The sequence below is a fragment of the Argentina silus genome (assembly GCF_951799395.1).
Source record: "Argentina silus genome assembly, chromosome: 12".
Classification (NCBI taxonomy): domain Eukaryota; kingdom Metazoa; phylum Chordata; class Actinopteri; order Argentiniformes; family Argentinidae; genus Argentina; species Argentina silus.
The window spans coordinates 3,715,195-3,724,346 of record NC_139666.1 but is presented as its reverse complement, the minus strand read 5'-3'; positions in this window follow the sequence as shown (position 1 = coordinate 3,724,346).

The window sequence follows — 9,152 nt, the reverse complement described above, 5'->3', positions numbered from 1 at the left end:
GGATATTGACAAAATTCTGGACTCAGTCTGAATAATCCTCTAACACAGCGATACGCTTGAGCAGAGCGCCAAATTGCTTTTTAAGATGAACTGTGGAAAACATGCCCAGGAATACTGAATACTGATTTATGGTTATGATCATCATTCACGAATTCTGCTTACCCCCGTACAAAACAATGACAGATGAGGAAGCCACAGAGGAATTCACTGAAATAAAGCTGGATGATGCAAAGGCTAGTAATACAATCAAATCTATTACTGCTTTGTGATAAAAGAAAAACAGATCATTGTTTGTGCTTTATGCAGTATCATCGCATTTTAATACAAACCGTCCTGAATTTACATTTCGGATGTCAACAATTCCAATCTTAATGTGAAACGGTATCCCTCCTTCAAACGTGGCGATAATATCCCCAGTGAACGCACAATGCAGTACGCCCAATTCTCCTCACTGTCCTCACACAGTGCCATGTGCTCACAGAGACCCTTATAAAGACTTGTTTTGTATTCCTACAGTTTCAGGCAATCGCCCCAGACAAGTGAGAGAGCATCGTGTAAGCAAAGCTGACATGGCAAATGTGACTAAAACAACAAGTGGTGGGGATAGGAGGTGGGGTGAGGATAGGAGGTGGGGTGGGGATAGGAGGTGGGGTGGGGATAGGAGCCCACAGAGGACCGAGGGAACAGTGCAGGGCAGATTTTATATGAGTTCTCTTAATTCAGTCACTCTTGTGAAAAAATAACGTCTCCTTCTCAAACGCTTCTTTCTCCTCATGAATGCCAAGTTACAGACGCCTTATGCCAAGTTGCAGGTGCCTTATGCTGGAAAAGTAGCAGTTTAATGTTTTACCAAAGTGAGCCCCCACTCTCGCTCTCGCTCTCGCTCTCTCTCTCTCTCTCTCTCTCTCTCTCTGTGTCACCCACCCTAAAACACACTCTCTTTCTTTGAGCCTTTACACACAACAGGGCTGACCCGAACCATACTGTGCTGGCTCAGATGTGTTCTCTTTCACAATGTCCTTTCCAGCACTTGTACAGCCACTACAGTGGATGAGGCCGACCCAGTACAGCTCAGCTCTGTGGTGTGAATCAGGGTTTTCTCTAAGTGCGTCCAAAAGTTTCACCTCCACTTATCACTGGCATAGAAACAGGATGATAATATGTATTCCGCTAAGTTGTCTCCCTGGAAGAATCGGCTATGTTTACAACATTTAATATGTGCGTTCCATTTCTCAAAAAAAGATCTCCTTTCCACTACCATTACAAATGTCTCGTCTTGACCCACAAATACATTTATGTGTCGCCATATTGAAGGGTGTCCCAATAGTGCAGGAGAAGTTGAAGTCCACTTCAGATACCTGCTGAAGTCAATAATGTGTGATGAGGAACCAGCCATGTATGCTTCAGCGGACTGTATCATACACTATACAAGTATATGAAACAGTGCCCTCTATTGGCTGGTCGGGCTACTCTTCTATTTTCATTGGGACAATGTGCAACGCAGCATTTAGGTGCATAGATTAATTATTTGATATGTATTAAGACATGTTAAACAGAAATATTATTGCTTAAGGTATAATACTTTAGCCTACCCTTTGTGCAACAGTGCAAAAACCTATCCAGTTCTGATCAAGTCATACAAATACGTGATTTAAAGAAAAATCTTATATGGGTTATTTTGTGTACATGTTCTAGGAAGCATGAGTAGATAGACATTAAAAACACTTGCAAGCAGTGACCTAACCTATTCTGCACTCCCATGCGTGTTCTTGTCCGGAGTCAGTGATATTTAAAGCCTGCCAAAGGAAGAAATTATCAATGAGATCATATTTTTTTTGGTAGACTGTTTGTGTCAAATCCATAGCTTTACATCTATTGTGGTATATTTGTTTTTTTAATAAAACATACTTCATCTTGTGAAAATAATCTTTGTTGGAGATGGAGGATTAGTTAGTTACCTGGACCATTCAAGTTAAGGTGTGAAAATGCTGTAGGCTATGGAGCCTCATGGTTGTCTTGGGTCATGATCAGTGGAAGTCAGCTAAAACCACAATGAAAATGTTCATTCTTCGGCAGTAGCAGATGATGTTTATTTCAGCGTACACAAATTACGCATTTCACATTATTTTTTAATGCTGATAATCATTGGGAATTGTAACATACTTGATTCATATGAAAAACTATTTATTTTTAAATGCTGCCGTTTTCCCACGTGCTCGATTGAAAGCTCTGGAATTGGTTCGTGGTCGTCCTACCTGCTGTGGGTTGAGGGACCATGTCCATTCGACTCATTCTATTACTATCCGAATGGTAAGTGGTAGTAGTATCTTGTGTCTCTTTCTCCCTCTCTGTGACAGACAGATGGATGAAGATGGGACTAAGGGGCGGCGGTCTGTGACTCAGAGCACCGTGTTCTGGCAACACTGCTAAAGGTCGTGACCTCCCGAAGGCTCTCTTTCAGCCTGCATCTTCCTACTATCTCCATAGGAGAGGTGCAATGTCAAAAGGATCATTTATTGCGCGCACACACACACACACACGCACACGCACACACACACACACACACACACACACACACATTGAGAAGCAAAAAGTGCCATTGTCAAAAGCTAAATGGCAGATGGTAGCGTTCAGGATTTTGGATACCAGTAACCCTTTAGCTCTAGTACCATTTAATTTACCCACTTCCAGTATTACCAGGTCTGGTATCTGAATTGGACTGCACCTCTAACCTCCAGGCTTACTTACTCTCTAGCTCTGGTCTGCATCTCTATCCCCTGGGCTTACCGCTTTAAAGGTGACAGGGGAAGGTGACAGGGGTTTTCTGCTGGAAGAACAACAAGCTATAAATGCACCATGGCACACAGGTGTCTTGGCTCTGGAAGCTCCCATCACATTTACAGGCTAATTAGAACCTTCAGGATGTGCAGTTAGCATGACAAAGTTATTAACTTTCCCTGGCAGGCATTGCTAGCGTCTCGCTAATCCACCACTCCTCCAGCCATGGCTGACAACCAACCAGATGATGATCAACCCAGTACTTTCTGAAGGTTGGATCCAGGTGAAGATCCCATCCCTTTGTGGTTTCTGATGGAAATCACAATTAGCCAAAAGGGCACTCACTGGTAAGTTGCATCTGCTTTGGCTATGTAGTTGGCACTAGGGCACTAATATTGTATATTTGCGATTAAAAAAAGGAAATATAAAAATGGATCGCTTTGGATCAAACTATGTAATTAATTTCTCAAATCATTACAATTTGAGTAAACTTTGAATGCAGTATTCATAGTTCTCACTATACCTAACTCCTGTACTTTCATGATTAGGCTACGTCAAGAATATAATCAGATGTATTAGGCTAGATGGATTGACAATTAACCTGACATTGAAATAACATTTAAATATTGTGGCCATATTGAAACTAATCGCTTTTTAATTTTCAACAGCTAGGCAGATTAGGAGCTTCTCATTAATAATAATACAAAATCTATTTGCACAGAATCTGCATAAATGACATCACAGGTATCCATAGGGCAATGATTAAACATCAGAACAAAAATAAATACGAACGAAATGACGGTGTAGGCTACCCATTAAGGATACTGCAGTTTATCCATATGTGCTTAGCCTGATTTCTATAGCAGGTGTTGTTTTATCAGCTGAATAATGTGCTGTCTGTCTCTGCTGCTGGCAGTGATGGTTGCTATCTGAGGTGCGCTCCTTGCCTTGGTAACCCGGTCTCCAGCCCCTGCGTGCTCCATCGGCAGAGGCTTGCTTGGGGCTGGCTATGGCTCGCGCCTTCTCCTCACGTTGCTCTAGATGACAGTGAATACTGACCACGTTCTGTGGGGTAGCAGACATGTAAGGAGAATTTAAAAAGTGCAACACGACTACAAAATATATCATGTTTTATACATTCCATCTGAATCTTCCAGTTGTACATCCACACATTGGACAACATACACAGAGGGAATAGGGTGGTTCGTACACTCTCAACAAAAGGTCAACCAGGAGAGGGTTCAGCACTGTTGATTTGACAAGGGGACGGTGGGGGATGGGAAGGGGGTGGGAAGGGGATGGGAAGGGGATGGGATAACGGTCAGCTCCAGTGAGGGGGCCTCCCTCCCCAGGGACCTCTCTGGGAGGGAATTTGAAGCGTGAAATGGCGAATTATTCCGAGGTAATCGGGACAAACATGGCCAAGGTGCATCGACACGCTGGTTTGCACAGTTCAGCTGCTCCCGTTAATGAGATGGTGTAGTTAATTTGGAGTGGGACAAGTGTGTGTGTGTGTGTGTGTGTGTGTGTGTGTGTGTGTGTGTGTGTGTGTGTGTGTGTGTGCATTTGCGTGTCAAGGAGACACATACAGCAGACCTCCCCTAACATCATCTTACTATCTGAAACACACCAGGGAGCACAGTGTTTAAAATCACAGCGGGAATGCTCGGCTGACCCCGACGACAGGCAAGTCTTTCATGTAGCCACCAGTCTTTTCACCTGAGACACTCTCAATGCATCACACTTCATCACACGCAAACTGCTACAAAGACCGACAAGACAGAGAGTGAATAATAATTGCGGAACATATTAAAATGCAGTGAAGTGAACAGATCAGCTGAGGGGACCGAGTAACGAAAGAGCCATATTGATGAACGCAACCGGTCTCAGAAAAAGAGACTGTGGATCGTATCGACTTTGACGCAATGACCCTTTCACTTGTGATTATCACCCCATTGCCAGGGAACAACTCCATCCATATTGCTGTAATTTCTGCACCGGCAGACCGAAGGTGATGAGTATGCAGCATGACAGTTAGACTGCTTGCTATTCCATGTGGACCTCCAGTGGTCTGAGTGGAAGGCACTCTGGTAAAGGTGAAACAGAGGAGGGGGTCAATGACGGGAGAGCAGTGAGAGAGAGAGAGAGAGAGAGAGAGCTGTAAAACAGTTAGTGGTCATTGAGAGAGAGGCGTGGCCTCCCCCCCCATCCCCCTCCCTCCCTCCCTCCTGTCCTCCCCCCTTGTCCAGTCGGGTTATGACAGGAGTGTCAGAGTGCGCTCTGTTGTGATGGGTGAGCCTGGCCTTCCTCTCTCCATAATTCAGAAGACGTTGAGGTATTCTTCCGGGACACTCCAACAGCACAAACACAAACCGGACATGACTTCTCCATTGTCTCTGTGAGGGGAGGGGAGGGGGAGGGGAGGGAGAGGGGAGGGAGAGGCGGAGCTTCAGACAGAGACAGTGCCATCTGTAAAACTGCCTCCCAATATGAGACAGAGGAGAGTAGGGTCTAACAAGGGTTATAATGATCATAGGTCTTCTCTTTACCAGACAGTGAATGGAGGACGGGTGGATTCCCTTTCTTCATTCAGATTTATTCCCCCTATCATCCCGGAAGACTCAGTCCCACTCTCGCTACCCAATTATGGGACCTATTCAAACGGATGAAGCAAAACACTGTTCTATAGTTCCTTGCTCTTGTAAGTGAGAATGTTTGGATTAATTATTCATTTGAGAGCAATTTCTTTTCACACATGAACATTCATCTATGTACTGAATGAATGAATCCTTTTCGATTGTTTTTGCAAGGAACCTTATTGCAGTCAGTGGTCTTCGACATCACAGTGCTGGCGTAATAGTCGTCAACGAGTCACCCCCCCTCAGGCCATACAGAGTCACCCCCTCAGGCCATACAGAGTCACCCCCTCAGGCCATACAGGAGGTATTCAGAGTCACCCCCTCAAGCCATACAGTAGGTATTCAGAGTCAACCCTTCAGAGTCACCCCCACAGGCCATACAGTAGGTATTCAGAGTCACCCCTTCAGAGTCACCCCCACAGGCCATACAGTAGGTATTCAGAGTCACCCCCACAGGCCATACAGTAGGTATTCAGAGTCACCCCCTCAGGCCATACAGTAGGTATTCAGAGTCACCCCCTCAAGCCATACAGTAGGTATTCAGAGTCACCCCCTCAGGCCATACAGTAGGTATTCAGAGTCACCCCCTCAGGCCATACAGTAGGTATTCAGAGTCTAAAATAGCAGGATTAAGACACTCAAGATTGAAGAGAGCTCAGTGGCAAACGCACTGGAATGCAAGTGTAAGTGTAATACGGTCCACTCCTGTCACAGCAAAACCTACATCACCACATCTCAATCAATGTCAGAGCACCCTCAATATCACTGACTCATAAAAGCCTCTGCATTTCCTGGTCCGGGGGTGACAGTACCTCAAGGCGACCGAATGCTGACTTAGCTATTCAATACATAAGCAAAATGGTGGGAACTTTGCTTTCACCTATCCAAGTCTGTTAAATGAGTGATCCTTTCAATGAAGGAAGGACGCGTTATTCAAAGACTCATACAAAGCCTGAGATCACACTGCCCTCTAGGAAGAGAGTATTGTTTAAAGCAGGTTATTGCTTTATAAGATTTGATTACTGTGTGTTGCTCTGAAAGACCCTCAGCCAGGTAAAGGATCAACAAAGGCCCTGTCAGAAAGATCGGGCTGGCGTGTTTGCACAAGGCTCATGTTCTGAGGGAAATTAAACATTGTGAAATAGAGGTTATGCAGAGGAAAGTCATTGTTATTTTATGTTTGTATGATATTTCATTATTAACTGTGACCTCGTCCTGCTGTTCAACTAACCCTGTTGCGACCGAAGCATTGATTTGAATTAGTAAAATGTTACTACCTTTTGATAATATTGGCATTACGCATCTGATCAAGAACATGATTGTTTTTTTTATTTGTGGGACATATTTTAGCACTGTGGAGTTATGCTGCACACAAATGCTTCTCAGAAACTCTGAGCTTCCCACCAAGACATTGCATAGAGCTCTCTAGTGGAAAACTCTGAGATCTCAAAGTAACATGAGTTGCCCCGACCTGACCTCATGCTGATATGGACGCATATTCTGATTGTTCACGCCACAGAAAACGACCAATGTGTATGTGTGCTTGAACACGTGAATTACGAATTGCGTGGAGTAGCAGGCATTCACTTAGGGTAAGTTGCCCGGGGAAGGCATTAGCAAATATTAGCATAAGCAACAAGAATTAGCAAGAATTAGCACCAAAATGTTTTTAAAAAAAGTAGTGCCCAAAATAAACATTGGTCATTTTCTGTGACATGGACAACTGGAACATGTGCCCATATCTCGGGGTGAACGGGCTGGTTGCCCAGTTTCCTATTTCCGAGGAGCGCTTGAATGCAGCATACATGCAGAGGGTCTGCGTCCCTTGTGTGAGTGATAGTAACAGTGATAGTTTTTCTTGTTCTTTTTTTTCAAGGCTTAGGGCTAGGGTTTCTCTTAAAAAATATATATATATTGAGACATACACATTATTGTCACATAGAAGGTAATGGGGGATTCGATACCCCTTCTGCAAGGAGGTATATAAATCCAAGTACACAGCGAGAGTGATAGTGACCTCACCAAAATCCCCTGGGACCCCAACGACCCGGACAATTCCATTCCACCTGCCACGTCTCAAAGTTTCCACGGCAACAAGTCTGAGGCCCTCCCGAGTCCAACCTGTAAAACCCCACAAATGGAATAAACATATAAAGATATCAGAGGTCAAAAATGTGTGTGTGTGTGTGTGTGTGTGGGGAGGGGAGGGGGGGGGGGAGGGGGGACTAGGGGAAAATTACATCATGCCAATTTGATATAACTTAATACATCAGCATAAGGGATATTCAATAATAATTTCCCACAGGCCCAGACGGAGAAGGAGCACAGATTGCAATCCAATATGATGTTGTCACCAGAGCCTAGACCAGTGGAATTATATCCTCATGGAAATGATTGGGAAGTGTATCGAATACCAGATCAACTGTCCAAGAAAACAGAGGGAGAGGGACGGACGCATAGTAGAAGGGCTAGGGGCTTAGGAGAGGGGTGGCAGAAAAATCTCTCTGTCTATCTCTCTCCCCCCCCCCGCCGCCCCCCCCCCAGGGAAAATGTAAACAATGTATTTTATGTCTTTCAACATACCACGCTCAAAGACTCCGTTAAATGTGATATGTCTCCTTCAGGTGAAAAAAAGGAGGAAATGAAATGCCTTCTGTGTAATTCCTCTGTTAACGTGCAGTGGAATGTGTGTGTGCATGCGTGTGTGCGTGCAATGATGGAATGGAGATGAAGAGCATGCTGCATTATGCATTATTTTTGCAGTGAACAACTGCTTTCGGAATTAAATCCAATCCCCTTAATGTTGACAAACTGTAAAAGCTCATGCCAGTCTGGTTCACTGGGTAGGCTGAAGATGTCAGACCAACACATCTATCAAACTGCTAAATAGCATTAGCTACAGTATCCAACCCTTATCTGGGCACAAATACATAATCAAATCACATATTGTCACATGCATTACCATATTTGTAAAAAATAAAATAAAAATGTAATATACCTTCCACTGAAATGTTTAGTAGACTTTCCTATAGGGGCTCCTCTTGATAGGGTAAATATTATTGCATGACTGTCTTACAAATTATTCATGCATACAAACCGTGCTTAATTAAATTTAGCAATAGAAACTGTTATCATTTCAAAAGTTAAAGGTATATTTGTTAAAACGCTGGATTCAATTCCTTTTCCATATGTTATTTTTATTAGATAAACAGGGATATTCATGTTGAAGGAGAGCAGGTAAGAACAAGTGTCACAGTTGTAGGGTGCACCATTGTAAACTCGACCCAACGCAGGATTTAGATTTCGCCAGCACACAACCCAAACACAGAAGACCCGGACAGGTAAGTAATGCACAATAATTACTTTATTACACAATTTGATAATGTATCAACACTGGACCCCCCTCTTCTCACCACCGGCAAAACAACACTGCCCCTACTCCTCCCTTTACCAGCCTGACTAGGCTGGCTCCCTCCACAGGTAGGTTTACCAGCCTGACTATGCTGGCTCCCTCCACAGGTAGGTTTACCAGCCTGACTATGCTGGCTCCCTCCACAGGTAGGTTTACCAGCCTGACTACGCTGGCTCCCTCCACAGGTAGGTTTACCAGCCTGACTATGCTGGCTCCCTCCACAGGTAGGTTTACCAGCCTGACTATGCTGGCTCCCTCCACAGGTAGGTTTACCAGCCTGACTATGCTGGCTCCCTCCACAGGTAGGTTTACCAGCCTGACTA